Below are 16569 nucleotides of genomic sequence, written 5' to 3' on the forward strand. Positions count from 1 at the left end.
ATTCCCAGTGTGTTTAGGCTAGGGTGGGAGAATATATGTCTTGGGGGTCTTGATTTCCTCAAAGCTTTGGTAGAAATTACATTTGTAACACAAGGGATTTGGAAATAATTTTGGAGCTCTCTTGATAAATCGAGAATTAGAAAGTGGCCAGAGCTTGGTGGATTAGTTCATGATAGGGCCTTCATTTGTAAAGAGAGAGAAACTGATTTATGAAAGACTTCATTAACCTCCTTGATAAGTTTCTCATCTATAAAATGAGGGGGTTGGACTAAATGAACTCTTTAAGATTTTTTCTGGCTCAGAAATATTATATAAAACCATCTTGGTCTTCCCAGTCTACTGTGAAGCAAAGTACTATGAACAGAGGAAGGCAGGAAGCCCACCATTTTTTTTGTTCTGATAGTCACAGAGGAGGAGTGTTCCTTCCTAAGGAAACCTTTCAGAATTGCACCCTGTAGGGACTCACAGCTGTGGCAAGGATCTGTTGCCATAGCAACAGTAGCCTTAAGCCTTTCTCCATACCCTGGATATGCTGAGATGCCATATTAAACTTTTAATGCTTTACATTTTTTTAGGGAGACAGACTTTTCTTCTTCCTCCTGGGATTACTACTGGTTTCTTCTGTTCTCTTCTGCATTATTCTTATGGTGAATGGAGGATTTGCTAATGCTTCCGGACATGGGATAATACAACCCAGCTATCTTTGACAAATACTAGAACCCTTAAGAGTTAAAAACAAGTTAGAAAAGATAAACAAAATCCTGACGGGGAAGGCCCAGTTGTGGACCATGCATATATCTGCAAAACTAACGATATTTGGCTCATCTTTGATCCAGTCTAATAGAATAGGGAAAACTGTCCTTAGACTCCCTCCCTGATGTTGATTAAGTAACCTACAGTGAGTGTAGTGGGGTTGTGGAAATCTAAGGAAATTATTCTATCAGGTTTGATTGCTTTGTGTGGCTTTGGCAAAACTGAACATGGAGAGTTGAATGACTGTTTTAAATATGTATATTAACTACTCTTGAAAGTAATTTGAGAGGCACCTTGCTAGCTAGGTGGAGAGAGAGAGCTAACTGCTAATACATGAAGACCTGGGTTCAGGTTCCGCCTCAGACACATACTGGCTATGGAATCCTGACCTTTCAGTGCCCCCAACAGCTCTTAAGACCAAGCAGCAGAACAAGTGTCAGTCTCAGTCATCATTTCTCTCAAGGAATTCCCTACACTTATGACATCACAAGTACAGGAATTTCTCTCCCTTTCCCCCTTCAGTAAATAAATAAAAGTTCATGGTCTAATCTGATCTTAAGAACCCTGTGAGGAGGTCATAGGACAGGATTTCCTGTCCTCATTTCACATGAGGAAACTGAGATCTAGAGAGCCCAATAAGCAGCCTGCCAAAGCTCATATAGCAGTTTACTAAAGAACACAGCTTGGAGAAGAAAAGAAAGGGGATGTCCCCCTTTAATTTTACATCTAGCACCACAGTAATTAAGAGTGACTAGATTAGACAAAGGCCGAAGAGAAAATGAAGTGTGAAAGTTTGTGTTGGGGTTGGCATCAGCCTCAAAGCCTGTTCTTTTGGAGAAGTGGCACTTTTGTTGCTTATTTACAGCATTTAGCTGCTCCTCAGTCTCTGAGGATGAAAAGCATCATGTTAGTTAGATAAGACACATGGAAAAGGGATGGGAGTACTTTAGGAGAAGGATGATGATAATGTGGTAGAAGAACAAGACTAGTGTTTTCTGCAATGTTGAGTGCATTTTGGTGGTCTGGTCACAGAATTTGGGGCTGGAAAGGGACCTTGGAGAGCATCCAGTCCAGTTCTCTCATTTGACACATGAGAAAAATCACCTCCCCCCACTCCCCCAGGTGGCTCAGTAATTTCCTCAAGGTCACAGAGATACAGTAAGTTGTAAAGCAGGGGTTGGACCAAGATTATAGGATCATAGATTTGGCCATCTAATCTAAGCCCTGACCCCTTCAGTTTTACAGGTGAGAAATTGATGCCTCACAAGGTTGTGACTGCACTCAGAGTTGCAAAGCTAGTGATTAGCAGAGCTATGATTTGAACCAGTGTTCTGACTCTAAATCCCCAGTACTCTTTCTCTTCTTCCGCACTGCCTGGTAGGTCCCTAACATCAAGGCCAGTGTTCTTTACTCTGCTCCACTCTACCTCCATATTAGTAAAGGGGCTTGCTTGGGACTGACTTTCCTTTAAAAATGAATGTTAGCTAGAAGAGTGGCTTGTCCACAGGGTTTTGGGGGGTGATACAGGAGCAGGCTCTGAAGAACGATTACAGAATGGAGGCTCCTAGAGGGAAGGGGCTGTTTGAGTTTTGTCTCTTATCCCTAAAAAGAGATTGCACTTCTCCCTATAACTTCTGGTGACTTTATTTTTTCCAGTCTTCTTTTCTATCCTTGTTGAGGTGAAATCCTGGAGAAATCATTTATAGAAAATTCTCCTCTGAGTGATTTGTGTGGTTCTAGCTAAATTGAAATTTATCCTTCCACTTCTTTGCTAGACAGATCATTATCTCTTGTTAGGTCAAGGCACCGTAAACCAAATTGATCACTGCCACAAGTTGTTTAAAGCTGCCAGTGGGGAAGTGGAATTGCCTGCCCAACTAGGAAAGACCCAGCCCAGGAACAGCTTACCCGAAGAGGGCAAGTAAAATACAGAGCACCTAGAGGATGGACTGAGTTTCACCATCCATTCAATGTGAAATCCATATAGCTTTAGACTGGTGCCAGAAATGCAATGGGCACTCAGTAAATCTCTGATGAAAAGGAATAAGCTTCAAATAAAACTGCTTGTTCCTCTCTTAACTCCTTCAATTTGGAAGGAGGACACAGCTAGCTTGTTCCTGAGCCTGGCGACTCCTCCCAAGCCTCTTTCTGCAAAGGGTCTATTTCTGTCTATGGCTAGTGCAGGAAAGAGTTTTTAAAATGTGCCTTCAGTTTCCAAGTTATTCAACTGAATTTAGAACCTCTGAAAGAAAATGGCTGTGCTGCAAAGACATGTACACTTGAGGCCAGGTTTCTAAATGGCAGCTATTCATGTCTTTTGGCTCAGAGAAATGTTCTCACTTGCTAAGGGTTCTGCAAAGCAGAAACTACCAAGCAAAGAGCCCACTTGTAGAAACATGGGAGAAGCCTGGGCATCTGCTCAAGCAGGGTCTGTGGTTGTTTGACCATGGCTTAGGTTATCTGCCACACAAGAATCTCATTAGGGACACTCAAAGTGTGAATAATTGTTGGATCTTGGGTATGGAAACCTGTCCCTCTCCAATTAATCCTTTCCTTCCCTTCTTCCAGTTATTTGTGAAACACTGACACTTACTTATAATATAAAACATCTTTTTTGAGTTTCAAACCAGTTCTAGCCTTCTCCCAGAACTAGGCAGAGTAAGTATACTGTACGTAGTATGTAAGAAAAACTTGGGCAAGGAAAACTCCCAAGTAAGATATGAACCATTAATTTATTTAAAATATTGGTTGAAATATTTCTGATATGAGCTACTGTAGGTCAGTATGTACAAACAAAGATATTGGCCCCATCCCTAGAAATAGGATTTGGAAAGTGAAGTTGCCTATACAGTGTTTTTATTCAGGATTTCTTAACCTGGAGTCTGGAGACTTGTGTTTTGTTGTTGTTATTGTTGGGGGTTTTTTGTTAGTTTTTTTTGCTTTTTGGAGGGGGAATGGCAGGGCAGTTGGGGTTAAGTGACTTGCCCAAGTTACACTTAATGCTAGTAAGTGTTAAGTATCTGAGGTCAGATTTGAACTCAGGTCCTCCTGACTCCAGGGCCAGTGCTCTATTCACTGAGCCACCTAGCCACCCCAACTTGTGTTTTTAATAATTGTATTTTAATATTATTGATTTCTTTTGTAATCCTATGTATATTTATTTTATGTATTTAAAAAAACGTGATTCTGAGAAGGGATCCATAGGCTTCACCAGACTACCAGAGAAGAGTCCAGGTTGCAAGAGAGATTAAGAACTCCAGGTTCCTTCTGCCAAGAAACTTAAAGCACTGCATATTTCCTATCCCTTCCCATTGCCTTTGGAGGTCAGGAGAGCCTGAGAGATCATTTTATTATAGATGGGCAACTGAGGTTCATAGGATAGGGGCTTGTCCTCACATCTTGTGACAATCTGAGCCCCAGCCCCGAGCCCTGCATGGCCAACCCTGCACTGGCTTTTGAAGCCCCAAGCTTTACTCAGACTTTCTTGTCTCCGATCCTTTCTGTGCACAAAGTATCTTTTTGTTGGTCACTGTCTCTTCTGAAAAATAAATGCTAAAAGGAATACAAATGCTGTGGTGTTTAATTTTGTGAAAGTGTAAGCCCATATCTCTCTTTTGGATAGCCATCAATGGTGAATTTCAAAAATTAAGTTGTGTGAATCATTTCTTCTTCTGTTGTCCTTCACAGAGTTCACAAAGCCTTGTCATTCTCAATGAGCTTATAAAATGGTAGAGAAAAAGCATGAATTTTCCTTTCTGTGCCAGAGAAAAGCTGCAACTCTTAAACTGCATTTTGTTTCTGGCCAAATCCAGAAGGGTACTTGTGGTAAAGTTTATGAAAGAAGAGGAATTACCTCTCTCAGGGTGGGGAATCTGAGACCTGGAAGCCACATATGGCCTTCTAGGTTCTTGGGTATGGCTTTTTGACTGAGTCCAAACTTCACAAAACAGATCTCCTTAAAATAAATAAAAAGGATTTATTGATAATAATAATAGCTAGCATTTATAAAGCACTTTAACATTTTCAGAGTACTTCACAAATAACTCTCTCATTTGGTCTTCACAATTGTGGGAGGTAGGTGTGATTATTATCCCCATTTTACAGGTGAAGAAACTGAGGCACACAGAGGTTGTGACTTACTGAGGGTCACACAGCTAGTAAGTGTTTGGGGCCAAATCTGAAGTTAAGTTTTCCTGGCCCCAGGACAAATACTAGCTGTGTGACCCTGGGTAAGTCACTTAACCTTAATTGCCCTCCCAAAAAAAAAGGCAAAAAAACCCCACCCCAGGACAAATACTTTGTCCACTGTGTCACCTAGCTGCCTACTGACTGATTTAGATCCCCATGATAGGGATGTGAGGAGTGTTTGGTGGGGTGAAGGGAGGTATTAATAATAATGATATCCAAATTTCCTAGATGAAATAGCAGACTTTGAGTGACTTTGGGCAAGTCACAGAAAGTCAGCAGTTGTGAAAGGCAAGAATAACCTCATGAATTGAATCCAGGCAGTGTGAACTGATAGATTGCTAAGCCCTGGCATTTTGTTATGATCAGTAGGAAGACTAGGAGAGCTTTGGCAAGAGGCTTCCATGTTGTGTGGCCTGGAAGAATCTGCTACAACCAGCCTCTTCTGTGATGGTGGAAAAGTAAGACAGAGGATGCTAAAAATCACAGTTGTTGACCATCTATACGTCTCATATTGACTGTCGGCCTTCAAACCGTGAGGTCTTTAACAGCTACCTAGTTGACATATTGCTAGAGTAACTAAACTATGTTAATATTGATAGTCTCTGAAGCTAGAAGATAAAAGGAATTAAATGGCAGCTGACTCATAGCCTCTAGAGACTGACATTGTTAGATTTCATCATGTGTCCAAAGGCAACAGGAAGCATCATTCCTAGAGCATTTAATCATTTCAACTTACAGAGCTATGTAATTAAAATCTGAAGTGCCAATATGTTTTAAAGAAGTAGAGAGATTCCTATTAGATTATCTCAGTTATCACCTGTGTAGATGCCCTGTCCAAAAACAATAGTCCAGATACAAGGGCCTTCAGCAGGAAGGGGCCAGCGCAGTGCTCTGGAAGCCAAACCCAGCCCTGAGTGAGCCAGAGGTTTTAGCCTCAGGGTGCCCTGACAAGCTGCCAGCTGGAGGGACTTCAGATCACCAACAGCTGTGGCAGTTCCATAATTATCAACCCATAGATGCTAAGGACAAAGGGAGAGGTCAGTGTAGTGTGGACTCTGGGAACTGGGAGTTCAGGAATGCGGTCCGGCCTTTACCCCCTGGAGGGAGAAACGGCTGAGGCACTGTGGACATGGAACTGCCGACACATGGATGCTTCAGAGCTCCTGGCCTGCAGATTGTAGGGGGACCAAGCAACCAGTCTGAGGGATAATCAGTCGCTCTTGCTTTAACACTGCTTGAATCTGGATTGCAGTCTAGGGTGGAGGTCCTGGGGTTCGTGACCAGTTTGCCAGAGCCAGTGGAGGCTTCAGAGAGGGCACCTAACTAATAGCTCCAGCAGCTGTGAAAACCCCAGCAATTGGGACAAAGCTCCCCTCTCTCATAGCAGAATTCTACTGTGGCAAAAAGCTCAAAAGTCAAGTAATTGAGTGGCAATATGAGCAAGCAAAGGAAGCAAAGCAAACAGAAATCTGACATTGGACTCCTATTTTGGGGACAAAAAAAGATTAAAGCATGGAACAGGAGGAAGACAGCAAAGTCAGAACTCCTGCACCAAAAGCAGTCCAAGAAAAATACAAGCTGGTTACAGGCCATAGAGGACCTTAAGAAGGATTTTGAAAACCAAATAAGACAAGTGGAGGAAAAATTGGGAAGAGAAATGAGAATGATGTAAAAAAATTATGGAATGAGAGTCAACAACCTGACTAAAGAAAATAACACCTTAAAAAATAGACTAACTGATATGGCAAAAGAGGCTCAAAAAGGCAATGAGAAGAATGCCTTTTTAAAGCCAAATTTGCTAGATGGAAAAAGAATCTCAAAAGCTCACTGGAGAGAATCATTCCTTCAGAATTAGATTGGAGCAAATGGAAGCTAGTGACTTTATGAGAAATCAAGATACAAATGAGAAACAGATCCAAACAAATGAAAAAATAGAAGGCAATGTGAAATATCTCATAGGAAAAACCACTGACCTGGAAAATAGATCCAGGAGAGATAATTTTAAAATTATTGGTCTACCTGAAAGCCATGATCAGATAAGGGCCATTTCTCAAACATCATCTTTACTCTCCATATTTTCTTGACGTCCCTCTCTCCTCCTCTTCCTACCTGTTTGACCAAATCTTCCATATATGTTGTCATTCCCCCCCCCCTTTTAGAATGTGAACCCTTGAGAGCTGGTACTGGCTTACCATTCTATTTGTATCTCTGCTGCTTAGAACAGTCTTTTTCACATAAAGTGCTTAATAAAGGGTTTTTTTTTTTTAATGTATTCTGGTTATTCTTTTATTTATTCTTTGCTGGATCTTCATTCAGGTCATACACACCCCTTAACCATGGGTGTGCTCTAAGGCACTGTTCTGGAACAGCTTTTTACTCTATGCTGTGTTTACCTGGCTTTCTTATCAGCTTCTGAAGTTTCAGTTATCCCAGATCTACATATCTATCTTTAGTAGACTTCCTGAGCTCCAATTACCAAGCAGCTATAGGCATCTCTAACTCAACATGTCCACAAGAATTCTCCTCCCCCAACTCCATCCATCAACAACACTTCCTTCTTCTAAACGATTTTTGTTGACAGACCACCACCATCCTATCCTTCTAGTCACCTAGGCCTTTCATGTCATTCTCAGCTCCTCCCCCCTTAGTATTTAATCTGATAAATTTTATATCTCTTTTATACTACTGCTTCTCTCCACAATTCAGGCCTTCATCACTTCTCACCTGGACTATTGAATAGTCTTCTTTTTATTTTTTTATTTATTTATTTTTTTTTTGGAGGGCAACTGGGATTAAATGACTTGCCCAAAGTCATATGGCTAGTAATTGTGTCAATGTCTGTGGCCAGATTTGAACTTGGGTCCTCCTGACTCCAGGGCTGGTGCTCTTACTGCACCACCTAACCGCCCCATTGGTCTTCTTTTAAAAAAAAAAAACCTTTTTTATTTTTATTCTGAATTCAGTAAACATCAAATACAAAGTTCATTTCCCCATACATGTGGAAGCATTTTTTAAAAAAACTTCCATTTTGTTGTTTTCTAGAAATGTTAAAACATTTCTTTAGGGTAAAAACTTGACTGTCTCTGGTGTGTTTGATCAAGAAAAAAAAGGCCTTTTTTAAAGAAGCGGATTAAGAGTAGAAAACCAATTTGAACAAAGGATACTGCTTTATCTTCTTTTAAATCTTTGCCTTCTCACCCCCTGAAGTGATTGAGCTCTTTTTTTCTCACTTTGGGGCCAAGCCTTCTCCATTCAGAAAGGATTAAGACATTGATTAGAGGAAAGAGGTCTTTTGAATTACTCCTCCAGTATACTTGGATGAGGGAGTTGTCCAGAAATAAACTGAGTAATTATTGACTGTTAAATGTTAACTCAACACTATTTTCACATTATGACATTTTTCCATGTTCAAGATAACCTATACATGTTCCCCCCAATCATCTTGAGCTTAAAGAATGTATGAGGGTATTGAGGAGGACTATGCCAGTTGGGATATTTCTCTAAGGTAGAAATGGCTTGAATTTAGACTAAAATTAATAAAAATTGTTTCTAGCAGACTTGTGCCTGAAATGCAGAGTGCAGTATTAATATTTTTTCTTTGAAACATAGAACACAAATTCTCAGAGCTTATAGCTCCTTCCCTTTGAGATGACTTTCCATTTACCCTGTATATATCTTGTATGTACAAGGTTATTTGCATGTTGTTTTCCTCACTAGAATGTGAGCTCCTTGAGGGCAGATACTGGGGTTTTTTTGGCTTTTATTTGTATTGCCAGCCATCTTCAATACCTGGAATATAGTTTATGTGTGTGTGTGTGTGTGTGTGTGTGCGCGCATGCGTGTTATGATTATTATTACTGTTGTGAAGTCACCAAGTATTAGGTACACACTAACTGAAACAGATATCAACAGAAATAGATATTGAGTAAGGGGCAGGGTGTGTGGGGGGGATTCAATTTTGAACACATGAAGTTTAAGGTGTCAGTGTGCTCTGACCAAATGTAGGACTGGTAAGCTGAGGAGAGGTTGGGGGTAGAAATAGAGTTTGGGGGGAGCAGCCCATCAACAAGCATTTATTAAGGTTTGCTCAAGGTTACATAGCTAGAAGTACCTGAAGAAGGATTTGAACTCGGGTCTTCCTAACTGTCCATGGTGCCATATGGCTGCTCTTCAACAAAATATATTGGAAAATGTGGTTCAGGATTAATAAGTAATATACTCTTTAAAAAACTCTTCCTATCTTTTTTTAATCATTAATACTTTTCTTAAGAAGAGAATCTGAGGATGTCAGCTATATTAAGCACTGAACATTACAAAAAATTAGACATGGTTATTATAATTCAAAAGGAAAATGTGCTTTAAAATATAGAAATGTTTTACTGATACCCTTTATTTTACATCAGTATCACATCTCATTAACTTCTACCAGTTATCACCAGCAATAGAAACTTAGTTTTTAACAAAGGCTATACGGTGAAGCAAAAGAAATCAACTGTGGCTTACAACATAAACTTTATTTCTCTCCTGTAGTCTGTCACCTCTCTATAGAAAGGCAAGAGGCATGTTTTACTGCCTGAAGAAACATTTGATCACAGGAGACGTTGTAGTAGTGCAGGAGTGAGGTGATGAGGGCAGTGTCAGAGGAAAGGAGGAGGGAGGTAAGATCGGCGGGCTTAGGTAGTAGAGTGGACAGAGAGAGTGAGGAGTGGAGTTTGCACACCTAGGGTGCAAACCTGAGTGACTGGAGGGATAGCGGCACCCTCTATAGTGATAGGGAGTCAGGGAGAGAAGGTTTGGGGGAGAGATAGTGAAGTTGTTTTAGACACACTGATCCTAACATGTCTATAGGACATCTAGTTCAGGAAGTCTAATGAGCAGTCGGTGGTCAGCAAGGAGATTAGCACGGATGAGTATATTTAAAAGTCATCATTGCAGAAATGATTATTTTGGTCATTGTGCAAATTGTTCTACTGTTTCTGCTCATTTGATCTTTATCATTTCAAATTCCTTCCCAAGAAATATGTCTAATCGTGAACCTAATCAAGAATGTTTTGACAGTATATGTGTTGCACCAGTGTTTATAGGACCAAAATGCCCAATGAGAATTGAACTGTATGTTATTCAGATACAATTTTAATTTTATTTGTGGTCTTGACACATACTTTCCTTATGTATATCCTTATATCTTTGTACATGTCTCTTTGTCCATAGAATGGAAGTTCCTCAAGGTCAAGAATTGTTTCGGATTTTTTTTCCTTTGTATCCCCTAGCATAGTGGCTAACATGTAGCAAGCCTTAATAAATGTGTGGACCCTCTAGGATACAATAGCTACAATTTATATAGTGCTTATAGTTTTACAAAGTACTTCACACATATTATCTCATTTGATCCTCACAGAAACCCCATGAGATAATCTGGTGCAGTTATTATCCACCTTTTCCAAATGACTGAAATTTAGGCTGAGAGGTTAAATGATTTACCCACGATCACACAGCTGATAGTTTCTGAGGCAGGATTCAAAACCAGGCCTCAATCCACTCCACTCCACCCCACCCTCCACCCCCACCCCCACCTAGCTACAAGAAGAACTTTGAGTTATCCTATTTTTAGGTCAGCTTGGACAGAGCAAGCTATCCAAGTCAGCTGTCAAGTTTTGAGGCATTTGTTCTCTAAAGCTTCCACAGAGGCCAAAAATTTAGATGTGATTAGGGCACAAATCCCTTGTGATGGTGAAACTCCAGATCAGTGGTGGGGAATCTGCAGCCTCAAGACCACATGTGACCCTCTAGATTCTCAGGTGTGGCCCTTTGACTGAATTCAAGTTTTACAGAACAAATCTTTTTATTATTTGTTCTGTGAAGTTTGGATTCAGTCAAAGGGCCACACTTGAGGACCCCTGTGATCTGGAAAATCTGCATAAAAACTTCTGACCCTCCCTTCATACCAAGAAGACCTCCCTTCAAACATATGGGGTGTTTACAGTACTTTAATGTAAAATTTGGATTAAGTATTTGGTCATAGGCTCTGTGGCATCTGTAGGCCTTTGTGTGTTGTCTGGGGCTTCTGCAAAAATCCCCCAAAATTCCCATTTAATTTCTTATGCTGACCCATGATATATCAAAACCACAATGGGGAAATCACAATGTGGAAGGATAACTGTAGTATTATTTAGATGTTCATTAGTTTTGGCTCCCTAATGAAATTTGGAATAATTAGAGGAAAGTGACCTCTTACTATCTACCACAACATTCATCCTAGAGTAAGGACTTAGTATTTGTAGAGTTAAATTTATGGAAGTAGTCTTAATGATCCAAGATGCCACTTCACTTCTTATCAAAACATTGCAAAATTCAGTGGTTTTTTATAAATTGAAAAATTACATATTTTCCATAAAAAAATCAGAAACACTTTACAGATTTGAAGGCAGTAAGCATAATGTTTTAAACATAGCCTGAACCTTTTTTTAAAAGGAGACATTAGAAAGTAGGAGTTGAAACAAGCAACTATTATATTAAAATATTGTGAATAAATAGCACTTTATTTAAAAGGAAAATTACCATATGTATGGTCTTAAGGCAGATATTATTTGACCAACACCATAATTTGAAAATAAAGGGACAATTTAGTTCTGTATTCCTTGATTTTTATAATCAGTATAAGAAAGTAGAAACTTTTGGTTCACCCAGCTGACTCTGATTCTATAATGGTCTCTTTTTACTCCCTTTCCTATTACAGTGTTTCTAAATGTGTAGCTTAGTGCTTGAGAATCCTATCTCTATGAAGGAAGAATTCCTGGAGATCTTAAAGCATACACGCATAAGATTTCCTTTAGAAGTATCCCCAAATAATACATATTTGCTTTGTCCCCCTTTCTTCCAGTGTTTCGTTTTGTTTTCTATTCAAAAGGATCTGCTGTACCTTGAAAGGTGTAAAATATAATGAGAGTCTAATATGATGGGATGCTCATGTCAACAACTCCTCAATCACCATGCCTTCTGATTATTAGACCTTGGAGCTACCTCCAAGCAGGAAACTCCTTGGTGTGTTTCATTCCCTTTATATTTTCCATAACTACCACATGAGAGAGGAGGTAGGATTTGATAGGACACTGAAGATGTGGGTACAAGATCTGGTTCTAAAACTTGACTACCTTTGTGACCCCTGAAATTTCCAACATGTAAAAGAAATGGATTATTTGACCCTCAAAGGCCCCCCTTAGCCCTGCTGCTTTCATTAATTCTTCATAATTTTATAATGAGTGTGGAATACATTTTATTAAATTATTTGACCATTTCTTTTTTCATAAAACCTGATATGTAAGGCAGCTACTGGATTTTCACAAGATTTTGTACTGTTGTGGTAGATACTAGGTATTATAGTACAAACTCCTTGAGGACAGGGCCTGGCTTATTTTCTACATATTCCCCAGTGGTCTGCCTTCTGCACGTAGACATTGTGCCCCTTGGTTTTCTGCTCCTTTATCTGATGTTGTTTAATACTTGATTCAAACATTTATATCGGTGCAATAAGGTGAGAGAGAATTTCAGTTAGTGGTCCTATCATCCAGAAAGCAAGTCCCTCTCAGTTATATGGATGGCCATCTACTCTAGCACAGTGTACTATTGGATGGATTGTCATTCATTTTAAGTGTGCAGTAAGGAACAGAGAATTAACTAATTTGGCACTAACAACTGTTTAAGGAATGAATTAGTTCATACAAATGTGCATGTCTTCCCTTGTCCTGGGTTTAAACATAGGTACCTAAAGAAAATCTGGTAGCTGACTTACAATTAAATTAATAAACCCTGAATGCTGTTTTCTTTTTCCATTAGATCTTTGGTTATATGTTCATTAGAACTTTTTTTTTAAGAGGAAACTTATTTTGAGCAGACATTTGAATCTTCTTATTCTAGGGATTAGGGAGTTGAAAGAAATACTGAGTTAAGGAATTTAGTATTAGTAAGTATAGATGGAGCTAATTTAAACTGAATGGTAAGCATTTTATTGGACCAGAGGGATCTTTTTTAATTTTTTGGTAAAATTTCTGTAACATTCTTAATGAGCCACATGATTTTTATCTTTAGAGCACTGCCATCAGTGAGTGGAAACCTGACCTGTGAATAGTATTTTGATTGTCCATTTGCAATATTCTGAGCTCTCACTCCTCTGCAGAATCTTCCCTGTGATGATCTCATTGAGTAATAGTTCTGGATGAAATTTATGGTATATTTAGCCCTGACACCTTTTGAACTACAAGAAACCAAGCAGCCCATTTAATGGGCATTGTCTAAGGTTGCCTTATGTTCTGACTTAAAAATAAGCATCTCAGTAATTCAGGCTCTTACCCCTCCATTATGTGCATCTGTCCTGGGGTAAAGACAGTGTGGGAGTGATCTTCACTTTCCCTGCAAACACATCCCTTGTATGTTTTTAATACATGTAGGTAGTAAAGATTGAGAGGAAAGGAAAGGTGTAGAATTAACCATCATATTCATACAAGGATTATAGGCTTTTAATGAAATGAAAGCTCATTCCAAGTTCCTATAGGGATTAATATTCATATTTGTTAGTGAACCATAGAGATATTCACTCACGAAATGAGAATAGAGCAAGTGACCAAAGGCAAATCTTGACCCTGTTTGTACAGAACTCACTAATGAATAACTATAATGAGAAAATTGGCTTTATCATATTCTTGTCTTGCTTAATCTTTTAATTCTGAGGGCATCAGCACATCAGCATTTGAATGTGTGGGTTTGATTTTATTTTCAATATGTGATTAAACTGGAACAAAGTTATTAAAATAGAAAAGATGAAAAGAATTGTGGTTTGCTCCCCTGCTGAGGTCTCAGTTTGAAGGATTTATGGGTTTTTTTGGGGTAATTTTCTTTTTTTAGATAGGGTCTTATTTTCAGAAACACATGGAAATAACAACAGCCAGAGAATGTGTCTTAACTGAACCATCACTGGGAATTTTTTATCTCTGTGGCAAGCAGGGCAAACCCTGGTCAGAGGACAGCTAGCATAAAGGGTACCTTCAGTTGGGAGGGGGGGCCGAAGACAGACACATTCACCCATGGGTTCATCAGCCTCTGTGGGAGGACATCACTGAAGGCTGCCTCTGGAGAGAGCAGTTGGGTCAGTTGGTCACTTCTTATCTTAATTACTTTGGATAACTAGGTGCTATAATGGGTAGTTTCTTCTTACTTGACTGTGGCAATCCTTACAGCAAAGACAAGGAGCTAAAAGACAGCTTGAAGCTACCTACTTCCTCAAGCCTATAATAACCATGTTAGAGCTTCAAGTGCAAAAATTTTTCTGTTCCAACTCCTTCCTTTTGCAGAAGAAAAATCCCAGGCCCCATATAGGGGTAATGATCTGCCCAAGGTCACAGTGGAGGACTCACTCCTGAAATTGAGACTAAGCTGAGGGAGAGTCAAATGGAGACCAAGTCTCAGTATTGGACTGTAAGAACTAGAAGGGATCTTAGGGAACACCTTGTCCACCCCTTCCCTCCCACTGCTCTCTTCTACAGAGAATGAAAAGAAAATCTTTTAGTTCCAGATAGTGTCAAACCAGAGACCAGGCCCCAGATTTCATGGTACAGGCTGAGCTGCTGAGCAGGCAGAAGGATGCCTCAATCTGGTTCAACCTTACCAACCCCAGGAAGAGTGGGCTGAAGAGGGCAACCCACCTACCCTCCTAGAAGCCTAAAGATAGGCTTCCATTCTTGCCAGTCAGACCAGAGCTCAGTTTCCCACAGCTAACGCCAGAGCCAGGGCAGAAGCTAAGACGGCTCTCATCCTGCCATTAGAGCAGACTTCCCCACCACAGTCCTACAGAGGTCCCACTCTGGGACCTTTAAGCAGTCCTGACACCTTTCTGGTTCTATTCTTAGATGTAAGTTAGCTACAACCATATTAGCTCCAACAGTCATGAGACTATGGAAATCCTTTCCTAGTAAACCTAGATTAGTGTGGTTCATTCAGACTTCATGAGGATAGACATTCAGATTTTTAAAGTACATTCCATAACTATTCTATTTAATTAATGGATTTACAAGTTGTTGGCCATAGAAAAAAAGTCAAGTCAGGCAATCATTAAGCACTTATTATATGCCAGACACTATGTTCCGTGCTAGGGATACAAAGAAAGCAAAAAATATTCCCTTCTCTAAGAGTAATCACAGTCTAATGGGAGAGATGACATGCAAACAATTATGTACAAGCATGATATATACTGGATAAATTAGAGATAATCTTCGAGAGAAAAGAAAAGGTATGTTGGCAGAAGGAGGGATTTTAGCTGGCATTTGAAGCCAAGAGACCAAGATGAAGAGGAAGAGAATTACAGGCCTGGGGGATAATTTAGCGAAAATGCATAAAGTAAGGAGATGGGAGTGTCATGTCATTGAGTGGAAGATGAACTGGAGTGAGGAGAAACTTCAGAGATAACTTGCTTTTTCTTTTCAACATCTACCTTTTTTGATTGTCGCATTAAATCTTCAGTTGGGACTATCCAGGAATATAAAATTGAACTGCTTTCTAATTGCTCTATTAAAATAGAAGTGGATTGTATCTCTTAGACATAGAGGAGTTACATCCAGGTAGCAAAAAGTAAATAGTTTTCTGTGTTATTTCCTTTATTTTCTTTTCTTTGGGCAGCTAAAAGTTCAGACTAGTTTCCTCTGTTGCTACAACAGTGTTCCCCCATTCTCCTCACTTGCTTGCTGGGCCACTGAGAAATGAGAGAAATAACTTGAATTTCTCTAACAGCTCTAGTTAGTCATCCCACAAACTTTCCTAATTGCATTTTCTTCATTGAAGCTCTGGAAGAACTGTGATTTTTTAAAATATATTTTATTTTTCCCCAGTTACAGTTAAAAACTAAAACAAGTTTTTAAACATTTTTTAAAGTTTTGAGTTCCAAATTCTAACCCTCACACCTCCCTCTTCTCCCTCCTCCCTGAGACAGAAAGCAATCTGATAGAGTTTATACATGTGCAATCATGTAAAACATTTCCATATTAGTCATTTTGTACAAGAAAACTTAAATTTTTAAAAACCAGAATGAAAGAAATAAAGTGAAAAATAGCATGCTTCATCATGAGTCCTTTGGGATTGTCTTGAATCATTATATTGCTGAGAATAGCTAAGTCATTCACAATTCATCATACAATATTGCTGTTAGTATGTACAATGTTCTCCTAATTCTGCTCCCTTCACTTTGCATCAGTTCATATAAGTCTTGCCAGGTTTTTCTGAAATCATCCTGTTTGTCATTTCTTATAGCACAGTAACATTCCATCACAATCATATACCACAGCTTGTTTAACCATTCCCCAGTTGATGGGCCATCTCTCAATTTCTAATTCTTAGTCACCACAAAAAGAGCTGTATAAAATTTTTGTACAAATATGTCCTCCTCCCGCCCCCTTCTGGATGTCTTTGGGATATAGACCTAATAGTGGTATTGTTGGAGCAAAGGGTATGCAGATTTTTATAGCCCCTTGGGCAGAAAGAACTGTGATTTTTAATAGAATATGTTCTCCCTCCACCTTCACACATTGAAACCTATTCATTACATAGTTATTTAAGAGTTTCTGGGCCTCCTGCAAAAAAAAAATC

At 39.4% G+C, this 16569-nt stretch overlaps 1 protein-coding gene across 3 annotated transcripts in view; it reads left to right on the forward strand.

Moving 5' to 3' along the window:
• The window catches only part of ZNRF1 (zinc and ring finger 1), a 93668-nt gene that overhangs the window by 14473 nt on the left and 62626 nt on the right, over positions 1-16569 (forward strand). The window lies entirely within an intron of this gene.

The sequence above is a fragment of the Petaurus breviceps genome, unplaced genomic scaffold (assembly GCF_028583685.1).
Source record: "Petaurus breviceps papuanus isolate PSGF00001 unplaced genomic scaffold, PetGlider_PUasm1.0 182, whole genome shotgun sequence".
NCBI lineage: Eukaryota > Metazoa > Chordata > Mammalia > Diprotodontia > Petauridae > Petaurus > Petaurus breviceps.